Source organism: Marmota monax, unplaced genomic scaffold (assembly GCF_021218885.2).
Source record: "Marmota monax isolate L192 unplaced genomic scaffold, Marmota_monax_Labrador192_F-V1.1 WCK01_AAM20220418_F8-fsc00040, whole genome shotgun sequence".
Lineage (NCBI taxonomy): Eukaryota > Metazoa > Chordata > Mammalia > Rodentia > Sciuridae > Marmota > Marmota monax.
In genome coordinates, this window is record NW_026692782.1 from 8679748 (window position 1) to 8701634 (window position 21887).

The 21887-nt window shown below is 41.4% G+C and overlaps 1 protein-coding gene across 5 annotated transcripts in view; it reads right to left on the reverse strand.

The window, feature by feature from the left end:
* Positions 1-21887, reverse strand: part of Psd3 (pleckstrin and Sec7 domain containing 3) — a 564781-nt gene that overhangs the window by 329185 nt on the left and 213709 nt on the right. The gene's annotated exons all lie outside the window — the stretch shown is intronic.

Consider the following 21887-nt stretch of genomic DNA (forward strand, 5'->3'; position numbering starts at 1 on the left):
ACAAAAAAAAAAATGCAACAGGGAAAATCAGCATACAAAACTAGACCTCTGTGATTACAACTCTAGAAAAAAGACATACCTATGAACATAGGGGAATATAGAAAATGCAAAGAGTTTGTCTTGGTTGTGGGGCACATTTACAGTAGATGTTTTAAAAATCAAGTTTGTTTTTGAACGATTAGAAAACTATATTTTATTTTTAAATGTATCGTTTCCCACGTGATTACAATTACCCAGTTCATAACAAAAATATTTCTGAGTGGGTTCTATTAAAGACACTAACAAAAAAAGTAGTCTCTCCCCAGAAGAGATCACTTTTTTTAATAATCAGAAAGGCCACAGAGCCAAACCGTGCCCAAATTGAATTGCCAAGCATCCCATTACACTGTCCTGAATTTGAGCATCTGCCCAGTGTCCTTCATAATTCCTAAAAGCCCTTATTTGAAAGAAAAACTACAGAGGTGACGGTGAAAGCAGTTCATATTAGGATTCTGAATTCCTAAGGCCTCCTTCCTGGCTGCTCTGGTCAAATGCCAACTATCAAGAGTGCCCCCTCTCTCTGATCTAGATAAGAGAGATAAGGAAGAAATTTAAAAGCACAAAGAAATCTGAACTACACCAGTCAGAGAACCATTCCGCCTTTTTATTCTGAACTCAAACATACCCAGGATCCAGACCTCACCCACACTCTCTCTACTTTCTGGTTATGAGACGTCTTTCCTCATCAGTGACCAGCAAATTAATGGGGCTTTGCAGGGGGAGAGGCATGAAGGTTTCTATAAGCAACCAAGTAACTTCAGGGAAGAAAATCTTATATGACTTCTCTGATTGGAGCTGAGATGGCTAGGAACAGGGAAAAGTTCCACTTCATCATCGCATGGCAGGCAGGGTCATCAACAGAGAGCTAGCCTACACAATTTCAGGATAGCAATTTCTTAAAATAGCTCTACAATTGCATAATGTCCATAATGTGCAAAATTTATCTTTCTGGAAAAGGTACGCATTCTTCTTAGCATTAGGAAGCTAACAAAAACAAGCTGATTATCTTTTTCCCCAACAGAGAGGAAAAGTGAATTTTTTGACGTTTGGGGAGCTTTGGACTGGTAAAAGAGAAACTTGGCCAAGGGGCTCCCACCCCAGGTAGGAGCTAAGACCTACAGAGTGGAGAACCAGAGGCTGGGAAGGACGGCAATGTCCCACAGCCTGAAGGTGGAGAAGGATGAGACTACTCAGAGGAGAAAAGGCCCAGGTAGCCACAGGAGAGCCAGACAGTGGGCAAGATGACAGGGAGAAGAGCAATGCGCAGAGAAGTAGGGACCAAACACACAGTGTGTCAGGCAAAGAGCAGAAGAGGAATTTTAATCAAAACCTGATGGAAAGTCACTAAAGGGCCTTAACAGGGTGATTCATTTGCATTTTTAAAGATTATTCATTTACAGTTTTAAAAGACCTTATGGTGGTTACACAGAAAACGGATCGCAGTAAGTCTCAAGAAGCAGCGGAGACTCTAGTAAGGAGTCCAAATGAGATACCACAGACACTCAACACAGGGTGATGACACCAGAAACAGGCCAAAGAGGAGGAATTAAATATCTTGCATGCAAATCTATATAATTTTCTGATCAACTGGATTGAAGGAATGAATGAGGGAGTGGGAGAAATTGAAGATAATTATAATGGAAAATATTCACTCTCCATTTACACCCTGCAAGGCAGAGTTCTAATGCAACACACAGGGCTAGGGACGCAGCTCAGCTGGTAGGACACTGGCCTAGCATGTGGGAGCCCTGGGCTCAATGGCCAGCACCAAACACAAAAATCTTCCCAATGTAAAACACAGGATCTCTCATCGAATGCTCCAAAAGTCCATGGATCCCCAACCCAAATCCATGAAGTCTAAATCCAGAACCCATGATGCTGAGGATGACTCCTAGGAATGTGGCTTGAGACACTGGGTGTATGTACTGACATAAGGGAGACCAGAGAAGGAACGTCATTGGCATCTTGGGTATGGGCTTCCAGGTAACCTCCCAAGACCTCACTAAAACAACAGAAAGGAACATGTTGAAGAAGACATTCATTACAGTGGTGCTAGAGCAGAGGAAAGGAATGCCCTCTCAGAAGCAAAAGTTTTAAGCAATTCCAGGAACACCATCTGTTGTCTTTTAGAGTCTCGATTTAAAGTGTGAGCACTGTTCTCTGAAGACAGCTTCTTCCTGAGTGAGTTCGTAACTTCAGGTCTATGGAGGGCCCATCAATAGATCTTACACTTTCACATTTGGATGAGGGAGGGGAAAAAAAAATCACACCTTTATTCTCACTGCTAATGAAATTCACCATTCCTTTTTCAAATATAAACATCATCAACAACAGGGCTGGGGTTGTGGCTCAGAAGTAGAGCACTCGCCTAGCACTCATGAGGCCCTGGGTTCGATCCTCAGTACCACATAAAAATAAATAATTAAAATAAAGGTATTGTGTCCAACTACAACCAAAAAATTTATTTAAAAAAAATCAACAACAAATACCAGTATCAGTAGCTATAACTTTATCTCCAACAAAAATCCATTGTTTGCACCGTTATGTGACAGTTATGGCAGATCTCTTGAGACGTCATTCATACTCATCCCTAGATTAAAATGTGAGCAGTAAACAGATTCACCAATAAATTTTGTTATCATTAAATAAATTCATGTCACAAATTTAATATTTTGGTAGCCAACATAGAGTCAGCCCTTCTGAAGGTTCTGCATCCAGTTTCAACCATGGATCGAAAAAACATAGAAAACTGGTTGTATCTGCACTGAAACTGTACAGAATTTTTCCTTGCCTTTATGCTCTAAATACAGACTATAATGACTATTTACATACTATTTATATTGTATTAAGTAATATAAGACTATGCCATTTGGCAGAAGGGGCCTGAGCATCCATGGATTTTGGTATTCTTGAACCAATTCCCCATGGATACTAAATTAAGACTATACTCTCAGTTTCTTTTACAACTCTATGAATATTAGTATATGAATTTAAAAAGCATTACTTTAAAAAGAGATTCAGAGCTCTATCAAACTGTCAAAAGGAGCCATGGTACAACAAAGATGAGGAGACCTGCTCAAAAGCATGTTCCCAAACTGCAACTACGACCCATTCATGGCTTGTGTAATTAGTTTAGTGGATCACAACCAGATTTTAATATAAATGAGTTTATACATACATATATATTAATGAGCACACATTTAACAGAATAAAATTGAAAATACCAGAGTAGAGAGTACACAGCAAAATAAACATTGTCTTATAAAATTTCTAAATTGCATGCGCGTGTGTGTGTGAGAGAGAGCGAGAGTGAGTATGTGTGTATGAGTGTGTGTGTGTGTGTGTATGTGTGCATGTGTACTGAGTCATAATTTAAAGTACACCTCTCCCAAGTGTTATGGTCCAAACTAATAAAACACCTTGCTCTAGAGTGATTCTCAAACTTTACATGAATGAGCATCCCCCACAGCACTTATTAAAGTCCATGCTCCTGAGGTGCACCCCAGAGTTTCTGATTGAATAGATCCACAGTGGTCCTACTGAATTCTACTATATTCTTAGTACAATTGTCTAATAATTTTACAGGTGACATTGATGTTGCTGGTCCAGGAACCATATTATGTGAATCACAGCTCTAAGCCAATGTTTCTCATACTTTATTGTTTATGAGAATCACTTGGAAATCTTGTTAAACTAGCGACTGAGTCACTCTGAGAGGGAGCCAGAGACTCCATAATCCCAAAAAGCTACACACAATCCAGGCCCAGTGAGTGGACACACCTGTAATCCTGGTGACTTGTGGGGTTGAGACAGAAGGATTACAAGTTCAAGGCCAGCCTCAGCAACTTAGCAAGACACAGTCTCAAAATTTTAAAATAACCAGGGCTGGGGATGTAGCTCAGTGGTAAAGTACCCCTGGGTTCAATCCCCAGTACCCAAAAAATAAAATAAAAGACAAATGCTAATCCTCAGCTCACACCCTGCATACTAACTAGTTTTGCAGGTGCTAAAGTTGGAGAGTGAAGGAAGCAGGGTTTAAAGCACTCTTGCAGAAGAGAATCACTTTTTGAAGGGCTGATCTATTGAGGAGAAAAATACACTAAAGGTCTCCATGCTAACAAAGCACTCTGTATTTGGAAACCACAAGGAACCCTACATTGCCAACATTCAGGCCCAAATCAAAGCATGAATAATATTTGCCTGCCTCGCTAAACAAAATAAAATTCGTTCTGCTTACATGAGTTATTCTTACAGCGGTGAGCCCTGCTAATAGAGCTTGCTCTTCCCCTGCCAAGTCTTGTAAACCTTCACACATCTCTGCAATACTTTTTGCAGGTCTTTGAAAAATTATACTTGAAACAATCAACTTGATGAAAGTCCCACATAACTCGGCACTACATTTTCATATGTTCTTTGTGTTTGCCATTTTAAGAACATAAATCTCATAAGCATGGAATGGGCCTGGGTATGCAGCTTGGTGGTAGAGGGCCCACCTAGCAGGCACAAGGCCCTGAGTCCAACCCCAGCACAAAAAAAAGAGAAAAGAAAATTAAAAATGAACTGATCTGGGCCCCAGACATGTGATCTGGATTTAAATCCTAGTTTTGATACTCTCACACAATCTCACACAAATGCTTCATCTTTGGACTTCGGATTCCCTGCTGATAAAAACTATTACAGGTTGAGCATCCCTAACTGAAAATCTGAAATTCGAAATGTTTGGGGCACTGGCACAATGCTACAAGTAGAAAATTTCACACCCAAACCTCATCTTCTGACAGGTCATAGTCAAAATGCAAGAGCATTTGTAAATTACCTTCAGCCCATGTATATAAAATGCAAATGAAACCTAAATGTTAATGTGGGGTCTACAAATCTTGAGGTCCTATCTATCTTCCTACCTATCTATCTGTGTGTGTGTATGAAAATATTCTAAGATCCAAAAATACTCAAATTCCAAAATATTTCTGGTCCCAAGCGTTACAAAGAAGAGATACTCGACCTATACTTAAATGTATCTCTAAGGTCCCCTCTAATTCTGAAACACAGAGATTTTCTTCACACTGAACTACCACCACACATACTTCACAAGAAGCAAACATGCCCTTCTTCCCCCTTGTGACAAGACTATAAATACTGGCATGATCTCCAACACATACCCTGTACAGACAGACACAAGCCCACCGTTAAGTGGACGGGACAAATAAAATCTCACCCTTACCTATGACATCCCTTTTCAAAGTGACAAATAATTTCACTTACACTATCCAACTCACATCATGTTCCTGATTATAATCACCAATTTTACACACAAGAGAAACACGACGGATGTAAAATGATTTTTTTCATTAGTTACAAAAAAAATGAAAAGAAAAATCAAGAGGACAAAGCAGAGTGTTACCTGCAAATTTCAGGAGTACAAATAAGTTCCACTTGGTTTGAGAAAGGGAAGGATGGGGCCAGAGGCAGGAAGGGGGGGTGGGGAGCTGAGTGCTGCTCTTTCGTTTTCTAATTATTTCAATTTCAAAATGATGTTCAGAGGATTTGAGAGCCTCTAAATCAGCCAGTTGAGTATTATAAAGAGCTTTGGGCCAGAAAAGATTAAAAGCTAAATTAAAGACTATGAAAATAATATTTCACAACTCCCTCAAAACGAACACTTAATTCCAATATTCACACTCCACACTTGATCCTGCTGAATCCCATCTGACCCCATCACCCAGCAGAAGCCAGAAACTGGGCACGGTGCATGGATCCCCTCAAGTGCGAGGGTCAGGCACTACAGGCTGCCATGTGTCCTCCCAGGGTGCGCATGCTCAAGTCCTAACCCCCAGGACCTCAGATGTGACTGCATCTGGTAACAGGCTCTTTAAAGAGATAATTAAGGTAAATGAGGTCACCAGAGCGGGTCCAATCCATTAGGTCTGGTATCCTCTTAAGAACAGGAGAAACAACCTGCAGACACCTGGAGGGTAAGCCACTCTTCACCTAGAGGGTAAGCCACTTGTCACCTTGAGGGTAAGCCACTTGTCTGCAGTCCCTGGCAACAGAAGCCCCGTAAACTAACACATTAGGGCAGATGGCAATGCGTGAGGGCAAAAGGGAAGCTGTCTGGATCAACAGGTAGCTTAAGTCAAGGGTGGGGGCAGGGGTGTCCCCCTGCACCTGTCCACACTGGGAACATGGGTTCCAAGAGATGCAAAGTTAGAAAAGGTGGTGAATTATTCAATTCTAGCCCAAACTGGCAAGGTTCAGAGATGGGTGGCTGGAAAGATCCACTCAGGGAGACTGAGCAGGATCCCTGCTCCCTCAGTCCCACGCTACCTTTTCAACCATGACGGCCCATTTCTCTTATATATTCAGGTACTGTATCAGTTTTATTGGGGAGGGAAGCATCAGTGCAAAAAAAAAAAAAAAGGTTTTGAAAATCACTTGCTTATTTCTGAGTAAAACTGTTAAAAGCATTGTAAAAAGATTTTCTTATAAATGCACAAACCCACAAGAAAGAGAAGAAGAGGTACAGGACGACATTTTGTGAGCAAATGGTCTAATGATAACTGACCCCAGGAAAATGTGGAGAAAGCAAAGAGCTGATCTACTCCAGACCACAGGATACTCACAGCCAAGGAAACGGAGGCACCTGGTAAACTTGGGAAATAAGGAAAAAGAAAGACTCTTTCAAAGACGTGGCCATCCAGCAGTTAGCTCCCCAAATCCCACCTCCACTCCCCAGGTAAAAGAACAGACTTTTATTTTATCTAGCTATGTCCCTAGACCTTTTATTGTTGGGGGTTGGGGGACAAGGCCTCACTTTGTTGCCCAGGCTGGCCTCAAACTTGAGGCCCTCCTGCCTCACCCTCCCAAGTAGCTGGGATTAGAGGCAAGTGCCACCATGTTCAAACAACTGAAGAGATTTTTCAAAGGACACCAGATTAACAGGAGACAGGATTCCCTGCAGGTTAGTGGTGTTCATATGCAGATGTTAAAATGCTTAGCTTCACACCTCCACCCCCAGCCCCAGCCCAATTTACAGAAGGCAGCACTCTGGAAGACAGGAGATATAAATGTGAGTTACAACTGGCCTAGGATTAGCCCAAGAAAGATCTAAATAGTTAAGTCAGCATCCACTAAGGACTGCCTAACCAAACCCTCCAATGGTGAAGGATAAAACTTCCAGCTGGTTATTTAGATCCTGCTACCACATTACATCTTATACCTTAATTTTCATGGCTATTATGTTTTTTGAAAATTGCATGCCCCTGATTTTTAGAATGCTGTGCAACTTGGGTTTATCTTTTTGTTTCCTGGTGATCCAATTCAGATCGTGCATCCTTGACAGGAGTATCACAGAAGTCATGCTATTCTTCTCTTTGCTTCCTAGCAGGTGGCACGCAATCTCGATTTGTTCTGTGCCTGATCAGATTTGCTTTGATCGGTCACGCTTTTGCACTGTCAAACTGTCTCTCACTGTAATTAATCAGCATGCTGTGGCAAGATACTCAGAAATTATATGAATATCCTGTTCCTTACCAAATTTTCAACTTATGAATTTATTTTTATCAATATGAGCTGAATCTACTACATTATTCAATGGATTATAATTCACGACTTTCATCATTTTGATTTCAGCACAGAAGCTGCCCAGTTTGGGCTAGTGGGAGCCCCTTCCGCTGGCCTCTGTGTCTTTGTGACAGATGCCCACTATTCTCTCAGCACATCTGTACTTCTGATCCAACAGGATGTTTCCAAGCTTCTCTGGTATTTTTCACTCATCTTAGAATGGGCCATTTTTATTTTTTATTTGTTCTTTTAAGTTATATATGACAGTAGGATGTATTTTGGCATATTATACACACATGGAATTTAACTTATGCTAATTAGCATCTATTCTTGTGATTGTACATGATACGAAGTTACCCTGGTCATGTGTTCAAGAACAAGGATAGGAAAGTTATGTCTGATTAATTCTACTATTCCCCTGCCGCCATCCTTCCCTTCATTACCTTTTGTCTAATCCAATGAACTTCTATTCTTCCCCTTCCCACCCTCCTTTGTTGTGGGTTAGCACCCACATATCAGAGAGAACATTCAACCTTTGGTTTTGGGGAACTGGCTTATTTCACTTAGCATGATATTCTCCACTGTCATCCAATTACCAGCAAATGCCATTATTTTCATTCTTGCTTATGGCTGAGTAATATTCCATTGTGTATATATACCACATTTTCTTTATCCATTCATCTGTTGCAAGATACCTAAGGTGGTTCCATAGCTTGTCTACTGTGAACTGAGCTGCTATAAACACTGATGTGGCTGCATCACTATAGTATGCTGATTTTAGGTCCCTTGGATATAGACAAAGGAGTGGAATAACTGTGTAAGATGGTGGTTCCATTCCAAGTTTTCTAAGGAATCTCCATACTGCTTTTCATAGTGGTTGCAACAATTTGCAGTCCCATCAGCAATGCATGAGAATATCTTTGTTCCCCACATTCTCAACAACATTTATTGTTGCTTATATTCTTGATAATTTTCCATTCTGACTGGAATGAGATGAAATCTCAGTATAGTTTTTTTTAATTTTTTTATTTGTTTAAATTAGTTATACATGATAGTAGAATGCATTTATGCACTTTGATATATCATACATAGATGGGATATAATTCCTAATTTTTCTGTTGCAGAATCATATTGGTCATGTAGTAATATATATATATATATATATATATATATATATATATATATATATATATAGTAATAATGTCTGTTTCATTCTACTATCTTTCCTATCCCCACATCCCCTCCCCTCCTCTCCCATCACTTCCCTCTACCTAATCTAAGGTAACGCTATTCTTCCCTAGTGCCCCCTCATTATTGTGAATTAGCATCTGCATATTAGAAAAAACATTCAGCCTTTGGTTTTGTAGGATTGGCTTATTTTGTTTAGCATGATATTCCACAACTCCCACCATTTACTGGCAAATGCCATAATTGTACTCTTCTTTAAAACTGAGTAATATTCTATTGAGTATATATACCACATTTTTTTATCCATTCATCTACTGAGAGACACCTAGGTTGGTTCCATAGTCTAGCTATTATGAATTGAGCTGCTATAAACATTGATGTGGCTGCGTCACTATAGTATGCTAATTTGCATTTCTCTAATTGCTAGAGATGTTGAACATTTTTTCATATATTTTACCATTCGTATTTCTTCTTCTGTTAAGTGCTGGTTCAATTCCTTTGCCCATTTATTGATATGGAGGATTATTTGGGGGTTTTTTGTTTTGTTTTGTTTTTAGGTGTTAAGATTTTTTAATTCTTTGTATATCATGGAGATTAATGCTGTATCTGAGGGGCAGATCCCTTTCTGTAGGTTCTCTGTTCACATTCTTGATTGTTTCCTTTGCTGTGAAGAAGCTTTTTAGTCAGACACCATCCCATTTATTGATTCTTGATTTTACTTCCTGTGCTTTGAGTCTTTTTGAGGAAATGGGTTCCTAAGCCAACATGATGAAGATTTGGGTCTACTTTTTCTTCTAGTAGGTACAGGGTCTTTAGTGTGATGCTTAGGTCCTTGATCCACTTTGAGTTTTGTGCAGGGTAAGAGATGGGGGTTCGATTTCAGAATAAGCCATTTCTTTTAAACACAAAACACCTGGTTCCTATAGTGAAGAATATAATTTAGATCCAAGACCTAAACATTAGAAGTGCTCATTGGTATTGGGGTATAGCCATCTTGGAGGCCAGCTTAGAGGACAGAACTAGAGAATTTAAACCTCAATCTCTCTCTTACATTCCCCCGACCCCGCCCGTAGCAGTGCAGGAATATCACTACCCCCAGCAAAGACATCTATGTCCCAATCCCTGGTACTTGTGAATATCACCTAATATGACACAGACTTTGAAAATCTGGACATGGCAGGCCTATCCAGGATTATCTAAGTGGGTCCTAAGTGCCATCACATGTGTCCTGAGAAAACAGAAGGAGAAAGTTATGTGACAGATGCACAGAAAGATGGACTCAAGAGAAAAGATGCTCCGCCCTGGGCTTTGAAGATGTAGGCCTGGCCCTGAGCCAAGGAATGCAGCTGGAAAAGGCAAGAAAACCGAGTCTCTGCAGGTGCCACAGTCCTGCTGGCACCTCGATTTGAGACCCTAAGACTCCTTTCCGACTTCCTGCCTCCGGAACCATAAGAGAATAAATCTGTTGTTTTAAGCCACCGAGTTTGAAGTATGCTTGTTCCAATAGCCAAAGCAAACTGATGCAGACCTAGAAAGATGCATACAAACAGACATTTATTTCTGCATCTATTTCATAAAACTCTGTGAGTCTGCACTCCTATTTTCCCCTAAAACACACTTCTGCGGCTTTCAAGTGCCAATGAGTTGCTAATGAGATAATCACAAGACCAACATGTAATCTGCCTTTCCACCTAGGCCGGTCCCTGTTAGTGCAGCTCATGCAAATACACTGTGCTCCTCTACTATAATTAAGACTTCCCATTATAATTAAGAAATTTCTATTGCCTAAAAACAAAACTGTTCATTCTTTCACTTTTCCTTGACAGAAAGAGGATGATTCAAATCCTAATGTGCATTTTTCCCTTGGAAAATATACCTGACAGTGCCTACGTGTAAACAAGTGGACAAGCTACGGGGGGGCTTGGGCAGGAGGGGTGGCCCGTGTGTTCTCTAAAACCAGCCCCCATTCCCCTGACAGGCCAACTGGGCAGATACCCCCAAAGGACAGTAACAGCATCAAGCAAAATTGGGACAGAAAGCCTCTCAAGAGTAGAGAAGCCAAAAAAGAGCCAGGAGACAAGAGGTCATGGGCAGCACAGACCTTTAATCCTAAAGCTTAGCACCAAAACCAAAGGGCAAAGCAGGAAGTGAACCAGGAGGATAAGACAGCCACCCTCACCCGTTGTCACCAGACCCTGAAGCCAGCCAGCCTGTTTTAACATGAAAGCCCCCAGAGGTCCATCCCATCTCCCCACCAGCTGCTGTCTATCCTCTCAGCCCAGTTCCTGAAAGCAGCCCCCCTGGGACAAGGGAAATGGACATTGTGCTGCTCCTCCAACCTGGAGTCATGGCAGATGGCCTAATGGGAGGTGACAGGGGGCTCCAAAGAAGAGCCACAACATCACCATGGTGGCTTCAATGGACGTGCATGGGACCCAGTGGAAAGGACATGAAAACCTGCCTTTAACAGGCTTTATAATTAAAGCCTCCTTCCATGCCCTCATCTTGGAGCCATTTCAACTGTCTTCTGACCACATACAAAGACTATGTCCCACTGTCTAGGATCTGTGCCTGCCCAGGGCAGGACTCTGAATTCATAAGGCATTAGGGCTCTGTACAAATGTTGACAGCTGCTTGGGTTTTGTTTTTTGTGGCTGTTTATTTTGTTTTTGTTTTTTTGTTTTTGCAATGGGATATAGAAAGTTAGGAGCTAGGAGGCTGAGCCTTCGTTTATAAATCAGCCTCCCATAAAACAAACATAAGACACAGGGACCAAGTTTTCCTCACAGCTCCTTCACTAAGATACCAGGTGGCTAAAGAGTTGGAGAGCTATAAGAAAGAATTTACAAGAAAATTAACAAACCAAATATTAATGAACAATATATCCTCCTCCGCCTTTCCCGCCCTTTCACAATTGGCCGTGACAGAGGGGTGAGACCTTTGTCAGCAAATGCATGGTCCTGGTGACCCAAGCTTTCACTTCACCTTTCTTCTTTGCCTATTCATGACCTGTTTTGCCTTCCTGGGGCTCTGGACCTGTGTGCTTCCGATAATATTTAAAATTCATAAAGGAAAAAGATGGTATTAAAGATTGATATTTAAAAAATAAAAATCAACATCATGTAGCCTTTGACCACAGCTACTTATTAGTTCCAGACTCCAGACAGGACACTGGAGTGTCACATGCAGACAGCACTTGAAAACGCTCTGTGACCAGAGGGAAGGCTGAAGAGTCAAAGAACTTTCAGTCAGTGCAGCATATTAGGACCCCTCACGGGGAATCAAGCAGACTTTGAATTAATCACATTCATAAACGCTGCTTCTATGTAGTCTTTTTAAAAAGGAAGAGGGCCAGGTATTGAGAATAATCAAAACAAGACCCACACAAAGCAGGCAGGACTGCAAGCTCACGTAGGTGTTCAACAAATGCTTTTGCTACCAGGTGGCAAGCAACCTCTACTCCCAGCTGTAATTTGAGACCAGGAATCCAAGGTCAACCTAAGCAAAATAGCAAAACATACATATGTACATACATACATACGTACATAAATTGATAAATAAATAGATGAATGTCTTTGCTGAATCTTTATAAGCTCAGAAACCTCAAAAAAGCTTTGAGTCAGGAAAAGTGGCACACACCTGTAATCCCAGCAGCTAGGGAGGCTGAGACAGGAGGATCACAAGTTTAAGGCCAGCCTCAGTAATTCAGCAAGGTCTTGTTTCTCAATAAAAAAATAAAAAGGGCTAGGGTAGAGTGCCTCTAGGTTCAATCCCTAGTACAAAAAAAAAAAAAAAAAATCTGAGGATTAGGGTTGTAGCTCAGTGGTAGAGCACTTGCCTAGCATGTGTGAGGCACAGGGTTCGATTCTCAGCATCACATATAAATAAATAAAATAAAGGTCCATCAACAACTAAAAAATTATTTTGGAAAAAAAAAACTTGAAACTTTAGCAGAAGTCTTAGAAATAAGTTACATAAATGAAAACTAAGCATCAATCTTATTTACCTAGAACTGCTTTGCAAAGTATCTTGGTGTCTTTAGTTACTTTGAAAGTTCCACTACCTACTGAAAAAAAATTAAAACCACTGTAAATTGTTAAGAAACAAATCACTCAGCACTTTGACAAGTGCTAAATGTGAATTCAAGGCGGGAATCATGAGAACGTAAGTGTCTTCTCACCTGAATTTGCTCTGTATATATGTCCTTTAATTTAAAAGTCACCTCTGGGTATTTCCTATATATCGTATTAAAATATGTAATATCTAGGACTAGATCTTACAAATGAGACATAAAATAAAAAGATTGTTCTTGATTAAAGTAAGAGCACTATGATAATTTTCTTCTCTTCCCAGGAGTTATGCAAGTGGTCAAATCAATTAAAACAATATTCTTTTTTCTTCCCATAGTATTAGTCATTTATTCAATCTGCATGTGTGAAGGGAAAAAAAATCTTCCAGGCAAATATAATCATTCTAAAACACATAAAAAACCATGTTGTAAGTTAAGCTAAAATAACACATGAAATATTAGAAAGAATTTTGCATTACTTTGTATAAGAAAATGGATGGCCCACATAAATTTCACCAAAGCAAAAGACCTCCAAGCACATGCCTCTTGAAAAACACCAAATAAACATGAGTTTGGTATCACAAAGAAAATCTGAAGAGCTGGAATACAGGACATAAATCCTGACCAGATGATACCACATATGTTCTCCCTGGCTGTTAACAGAGGCCCATTACAAAGAAATATGCATGAGCTGGGGTAAAAGGATCTATAAGACACTGTGAATTCTATAAAGGGGGCAACCAAGGAGAACATCAAATCCTGAAATAAATGTGTGTGGGGAGGGAGTAATTCTCAAAAAACACTAATTATCCATGATCTTGATTAAGTTTCTTCATCAAATTTTTATTTTAATTTAAAACTACACAGAAAATGATATATATTATTGAATGCCCCAGTGAATACCTCTGTCAGTGGTTGATCGTCAACTCATTTCTTCAAAATGTCCTAACGAGGCAGATGCATTAACTGCCCAATTTTCCACTGACAAATTCTTTGCATCCCAGCTTCAGGTAAGTCCTGGTGGGCAGTCAGCAGGTAAAAAGATACTAGACAAGCCGGGTGTGGTGGCACATACCTGTAATCCCAGCAGCTCAAGAAGCTGAGGTAGGAGGATCACGAGTTCAAAGCCAGCCTCAGCAAAAGCAAGGCGCTAAACAACTCAATGAGACCCTGTCTCCAAATAAAATACAAAATGGGGCTGGGGATGTGAGTCAGTGGTTGAGTGCCCCTGAGTTCAATCCCTGGTACCCCTCCCCCTGCCAAAAAAAAAAAAAAGATCCTAGACAAACTGACACAGTGACCTGGACTTTGATTTCCAAAGATCTCCATTATTTATTGTCAGGATACTCACACTACCTGCAATGTGAAAAAGTTCCCACTCATTATACATTTTTAGCTCTTAAAAAGATACAAACTATTCATTTTTTTTTTAATACCACTGAGCCACATCCCTGGTCCTTTTCATTTTTAATTTTGAGTCAGGGTCTCTCTAAGTTGCTTATGGCCTTGCTAAGTTGCAGAGGATGTCCTGGAACTTGAGATCCTCCTGTCTCAGCCTCCTAAGTCCCTGGGAAACAGACATGAACCACTGTGCCCGGGGCAAACTGTAAGGAATATTTGAAGACACAAACTATGCAATGTACGACACAATGAATAAATTTCTCAGAAACAAACTGCTTGCTAAAAGAAAATATTTTTACACTTTTTAAATTGAAAAACTTTCAGTTTGCCATTTAATATTTCCATCACTTCAGATTTTATCATACTTAATAATAAAGGCATTTGAAATGTATCCTCTTGGCGATTTGGAAATGTATAATAAACTATTATAAACCGTATTTACCAAGCTATGCAATAAATCCTCCCCACTCCCAAAAAAACAAAACAAAACAAAACAAAAACAACCTCATTCCTCCAATCTGAGACCCTGTCTCCTTTGGCATTATCTGTCCACCCCCACCACCCTTCCACTCTGCTGCGAGTTCCACTGTTTAAATTCCACATATAAGTGAGAAATGTAGTATCGGTCTTTCCATGCCTGGCTTACTTCACTTCATAACATCACTCTGTACCCCATAAACGTATACAACCACAATTTGTCAATTTCCAATAAAAATAGTTTGTTAAAAAAGTAAATAATTTTTTCAGGACTTTCAGACTCCTGGATCTCATGTGACCAATTACCTCTTTGGGTACATCAAGTTGCTCCTGGAAATCCTGAGAGTGTCAGCCTGGCCCTCAAAAGCCAGTGATAAACAAGGACTGTCTTGGTGACTCACACTAGAGAAAGACCACACAGCAAGCAAACATTCTAGAGCGGTGTGTGTACCCGTCAGCTGCACAGGTCGCCTGGGTGCACGTGGACGGCTGCAGATGGTTCTGGACCATTCCGGCCCACGGCTCCATCCCTGGGAGTGCAGCTGGAGGACCTGCATTTGGACCCACTCCCCCAGAGACTGACAGACACACTGGGGTTTCAGCTCTCTTGACTTATTCTGGGCAGAGAATAAGGGCACACTTGGGGCAGACAATAGGGCACCAGACAGCTGACAGCAAGGAACAAGGCACACTCCTCTCTGGCCACCTCCACCATCCCTGCAACACAAATGACAACCACAAAGGACCTGGGGACCAGACTGACAAGTTAAGGTTTCTGGCTTACTGTGGTATTTTACAACTGATGTAGTTAGTTGCTTTCATCGCTGGTTTTGAAATTTGTACAGTTGGTGGGAACAACTCAATAAGCCTTAAAAACTGCTTTTGGACCAGGCGATGAAAAGAATTTGTATAGTTTGGATCTGGTATGTCCCTCCAAGGCTCCTGTGTTGAAGGCTTAGTTCCCAGCTGAGGGGACGGGGTGGACATTTAGGAGATGGATCCTAGTGGGAGGAAGTAGAGTCACGAGGGTACGTCCTCAGAGGGCATATCTTATCCCTGTCACCTCCCTCTGACTCCCTCTCTCTCTTTTGGGTCACCCTGAGGTGAGTAGATTTGCTCCACCACCCCCTGCCTGGCCTCACCACAGGGGCCCAAAATCAGCAGAACCAAGTAACCATGGACTGGCACCTCTGCAACCATGAGTCCAAATGAAATCTTTCCTCCTTTAAGTTGTTTATCTCAGGAATTTTGTCATAGCGACAGAAAGCTAGAGGACGGCAGCACTGGGCAAATGGGGAAATGTCCCGTTCTACTTGACGTAAATCATCCTCATGAGCCATGGCTTTTCAAGAGAGAGTGTATGAGCTGAAGAACAATGAGTGAGTGCAAATCACCTTTGTTCTTAACTACAGAAGGCTGAAGAATACATGATTCTCCTTGATTGTGGTGTTACAGCAGTTGACACTCTGCTCCCAGCCCCCACACGGGGGCTTCTGAGGATCAGGCTTTTTACCCCTACCTTGATATCCCTAAGTGGAACACAAAAATAATGTGATAAGCTATGTTTTCTAGGTTTAGAATCCTTAGTGTTTTACCAAGCACTATTAAGAGTTAATTTAAAGAATGCTTGCCTAGAACTGTACTTCTGTTCCCAGCTACTTGGGAGCCTAAGGCAGGAGGATCACAAGTTCAAGGCCAGCCTCAGCAATTTAGCAACCTCCTGTCTCAAAATAAAAAATAAAAAAGGGCTAGAGAGGTAACTCAGTGCTTGCCTAGCTTGTGCAAAGGCCTGGGTTCGATACTCAGCAAAACACACACACACACAGAAAGAGCTTATTTGGACTTGCTGAAAACCTAGAAACTGACTTATTTCTTTTTTTAATTTTTTTTTTATTCAGTGCTGAGGATCAAACCCAGTGCCTCACATGTGCGAGGCAAGCGCTCTATTGCTGAGCTATAACACCAGTCCCAAAAATGACTTATTTCTATGGAAAAATAAAAGCAGAGCTCCAAATAAATAAATTGCAAATAAGCGTTCAGAATTCACATATGAAACTCAGATTGCCTATACATTATTTATACCCATGATAATAAAATCTGGTTAAATGAGGTTGATAGCTTATATCAATTTATGGCAAGGACTACTGATGAGAGTCTGATTACACACATGCCTAACGTGCTTTAGGGAGCAGAGAACAAATCATCTTCTGACAAGAGCAAATTAATTAGAAGTATAAGGATGTGTGGTATTATTAGAGTAGCAGTTTCATTATTTGGAGCCCAATATCCTAACCAACATCTATTCAGAACATGGAAAGCAGGTTTTTTTAGAGTGGCCAAAATGGATATATTTACAAGCCCCTGCAAGTTAATATATCACATTTTATTTAATAAAGGTCCTTAGGGCTGTTATCTATGCATGATTTTAAGACAGTTATTTCCTAATTCTTATAGCTTTCAAACAGTTTATTAGGAAGAAAGGTGAAGGGCAAGCAGACACTAGAGAAAATCAAAAATAATAACCACAAAAAAAAAAAGAAATGGTAGGAATGAGATGGACGTGCTAACCCTAGGTACGTGTATGACTGCACACATGTTACAACTCTACATCGTGTACAACCAGAGAAATGAAGAGTTGAGCTCTATTTGTGTACAATGAATCGAAATGCATTTTGCTTCCTCCAGAAGCAACCAGAGTGAAGGCATCTGTTCATTCATCCTGATATATCACAAAAGAGTGCCCTGGTCTGGGAAAATCTGTTATAGATTAATTGGGTGGGGGGAGAGTAATATCCTGATGAAGGGTTGTTTGGCTAGTTTTGAGTCCAGTGTTCCCAAACTTAAGTACATCTCAGAACTGCCTGGTCCCTCATCTCAATCACCCTGTTTTAGCAGCCCGGCAAGTAGGACTCAAGAATCTAAATTTCTGGCAAGTTCCATAATGATTTTTGATACAGATGGTTCGAGGATCACAAGGTGAGAAAATACCGCCCTAATACAAGGAAATGAACCTTTCCACACTTATTCCAAGTTCAATGAACTGTGTCAACTTTGTAAATGACATCAGACCAGACTGGACAGATGGCACAAAGATAAATATCACAGGTCCACAGGGAGCTCGCAGACAAGAAGGGGACAAAGCCGGGTGCACAGCTGTATCGGTTGGCTTTCGCCAGATTTAACGCAGCAGTTAGCAAACAACCTTCAAATGTTAGTGGCTTTCAGAGAAGGTTCATTTCTTGCCCAGATACGGTGGCTGATATGGGACATCTGTGGCTCTGTTCCAGATGCAGGCAGGCTGTATCTTCACTCTAGAATCTAGGCTGAAGGGCAGACCCTATCTGGACATGTGACATCATCACAAAAGAACAAGTCAGAGCCAAACCACACAATGCGGTACATTCATGGCTTCTTCTCATATTTCTGGAGGACACAGCTGAGCCCAAATCCGGAAGCCCAAACCACGGGACTTCTTGGTGGGTGAGCTACCAAATGTGCTAGCAGATAGGCCACGTTGAGTAATCTTATTCACATCCCAGTCAGGACACAAAGGAACAGCATGAGATTTCATCATGTTATTCAGAATAGTGCACGATTTTAAACTCATGAATAGTTTATTTATGGAGATTTTTCCATTTAATATTTTTGGACTGTGGATGACCACGGGTAATTGAAACTGTGGAAAAATAAAACTGTGGATAAGGGGAGACTCTTGTCTATTCCTGATCCTGCTAAATGACACACACATGGACCCAGTCTCATAAGCCCAAGCCTGGGAATCACCCTAGACACTTTCTTCTTTCCGTTCCCAGTCTTTTCAGTCATGCCAATTCTATTGCTATTGTATCTCTCCAACTGTCCCTTAGTCCTGGAACGGTTTCTTAGGCTTCCTTGTGTCATCATTACCCAGCCTGGTGCCCCTGCACAATTCCAGACTCAGTAACTCTCTTGGGGATAGTGGCACCTTCTCCTATCCACTGCCACTGCTCTGGCCGTGGCCCATGACCCCACCACATCTCACGGGAACCACTGGGATCATTTTTCAGCTGATCTCTTTTTTCCCCAGTTTGTCCCACACCTGGGCATTTCTAAATTGGGTCATTTCCACCTTTAAAAATTCCATCTTCTCCCCAGTTGTTCCAGGACGAGGCCCCCAAATAGCACATCATGCCACCACTTCTGACCGCTAGTCATCTCTGAATCCTTCTGTCTCACACCTCCTTCTCCAGGGTTTTTCAGATGCCCCAATCTCTCTACTATCTCTGGCCTCTGTGCTGTGGTGTGCGTCCCTCCTTGGTCTAGAATGCCCTTCCTCACTGTGTCATCCTCACGGAAACCTCCTTCTCAAGAGCACTTTCTGTGAGACCTTCAGAGACTATAACAAAGGACCCCTCACCACCACCAAATTTGTGCTTTGACCCCGTGTGTGCCCATCACACGGTGGCTGAACTACTCGCGAGCCACACAACTCGGTACAAGTTACCCTCCCTGAACTTGGAAGAAAACGCTTGTAAAGCACTTAGAATGGAGCCTGGACCAGGGTAAATGTCTAACAGAATTCGTCGTCGCTGTGAACACTGCTCTTATTACATCTGTGTGCCTATATTATTATTTGGTGTATCTCTGTATCTAACTTATTCAACTATGAGCCCTTGGCATACAGAAACTGTAATTACATAATTTTTATTGTTGACATATTTTTATTTTAGTAATATATATAGATCTTATTTCCTTGGCCAGATAATGGTTTTACATATGACTGTAACAAAGTTAGTTGTTTACTATTGTAAATAATGTCACAATGACCAATTTTTTCACACATTTCGCTACATTTTGTTCTGTCTAGTTTAGGGAAATCTCCTAAAAATGGGATGCTGGGATCACAAGAAATGCACATTCAAGACTCTTATATGTGTTGCCAAACTGCCCTCAGGAGAGGCAGGAGTAGCATTGGGCAGGAAATAGGCCTTCAGCCATGTCTGCATCTCTAGCCAGATCACAATCCGCACATTTTAAACACCTAATAAACTGAGCCAATGGCATGAAAGAGAAGGCAGTTGAGAAAGGGGGCATTTCTTGGGAACAAATCATTCCAGGAAAAGCAGGTCACGGAGGAAATACGGAACAAGTTCAGAAAAAGTCAGCTGAGCCAGTTCAGGAGGCTGAGAATAAAGCAGACCAGTGCTTCTGGAACTACAGGGACAAATGGCACACTAGGGATCTTGCCAGGAGTCTAGCTGGCCTTCAGCAGGTCTGGGGTAGGGTCTGAGAGTCTGCATTTTAACAGGCTCCGGGTGGTGCTGATGCTGTTGGGCCGTGGAACACATTTCCAGTAGTAAGGAAGCAGATGATTTCACTGAGAAGTAGTGTAAGAAGATGTCAATAAAGGTTTCAAATGTCAAGCTAGAGGATTTGGATTTTTTTTTTTTTTTTTTTTTTTTTTTTGGACACTCGGTTGAAGAAAAGAGCTATACTGGAGGTTTCTGAGAAGGAAAACCCTTTTACTTAAGAAAAAACAGATAATAAAAATCCTATGTCACTTTATCAATCATGTCTTTCCTAGAGAATCATATATTCTGTTCTGTCAATTTAATATTTACTCTGCTTTGGTAAATACTATATGCAAACTTGAAGCTATTTTGGCAAAGTTCCAATGCTTTATCTCTCTGTCTCTAAAAATTGCTAGTCATGGGAGAGAAAAATAGATTAAAAACAAATGGATTAAGAGTTTTGCTCTAGCTAGGCTCAGTGGCACATGCAGCTCAGGAGGCTGCAGCAGGAGGATCAATAGTTCAAAGGCAGCCTCAACAAGAGCGAGGCTCTAAGCAACCCAGTGAGACCCTGTCTCTAAATAAAATACAAAATACGGATGTGGCTCAGTGGTGGAGTGTCCCTGAGTTCAATCCCTGGTACCAAAAAAAGAGTTTTGCTCTTCCCTGCCTCCCTACCCCCACACTTCTTTGGTCCATGCAGCTTAGGCTACAGCCCAAAGCTCCTGAGTGCTACTTTATCACTGTTTGATGGCAACCAGGGGACCAGTTGAGGATGCTGTCATAAAAATGACATGGCAGTAACCAAGAGTTACATACCCCTGCCCCCGCCAAAAACCCTTCCCCCAAGATTAAGTCTAACTGCTTCAAATTCAGTAAAGCAATGCCACCAATTCTTAGAGCACATATCCATCACCTCAACACACCTGGGCTTAAGAGACAGCAATCAATCACACAGCAAAGAGTGAGAATGAATCCAACTCAGAGGAATGTGGTCAAAGGCAACAAAAAGCCAGGCGCTCTCTCTGTCGCCCATCAGTCCCTGTCCCCTGCAGTCATGCTTGGTGATGGAATGCTGACAGAAAGAAAGAGCACCTGCTGAACTCTGTGAGCTATCCAACCAACAGCCCGGAAAGGGAGGGACGTTGGAAAAGACAGCAGTAAGTCAGGGAGGCCAAGTGCAAGTCTGATCTCTGGGCCCTTTGTCAACATCCTCTCCTCTAGAACACAGCAGTTCCCAGGTTCTCGGGAGGCGCTCTAGCAGGAAGCCGCAGCTTGCCAAACCTCATGGGATCACCAAGCCCAAGTGGAATGCACCTGCATGTGGGGTTCGAATGGGTGCAGAGAGCACGACCAGGGACCCGGTGCCCGAGTCGTGCTGAGTGAGTCCTGCCCAGGTCTCCCAAAACACTTGCCATGGTGCACCCACACACCGCTGCGGGGTAAAGAGGTGCAACCAGGTGGAAGACAAAATGGTCATTTCTATCAAAATTTGAAACACCCTTTCATCCACTATCTCAATATGTAGGGATTTATTCCGCAGATAACCTTCATGCTAAAGAGAAAGGTACAAAGAGGTTCACTTCTAGAAAATATGAGGAACATCTCTAGTCTGTAAATTGGGCTCTAATAAACTGGAAAATATGAAATATAATAGAGATATTAAGAAAGGAACAAGGAAGACCTTACATTGCTGTTAGGACAGAATGCTCAAAGAAATATCTCGAGACAGAGTCTCATGCTCAAAAGTAAAGTTTATTAGCAGGGAAAGCCTGCCATGCTGCCCAATAATGTGACGCAGCAGACAGGGTTATCTTAATAGAGTTTTTATATTTTAAAAAAACAAAGAATTAGAGCAAGTTAGACATGGCCTTGAGTGCAGC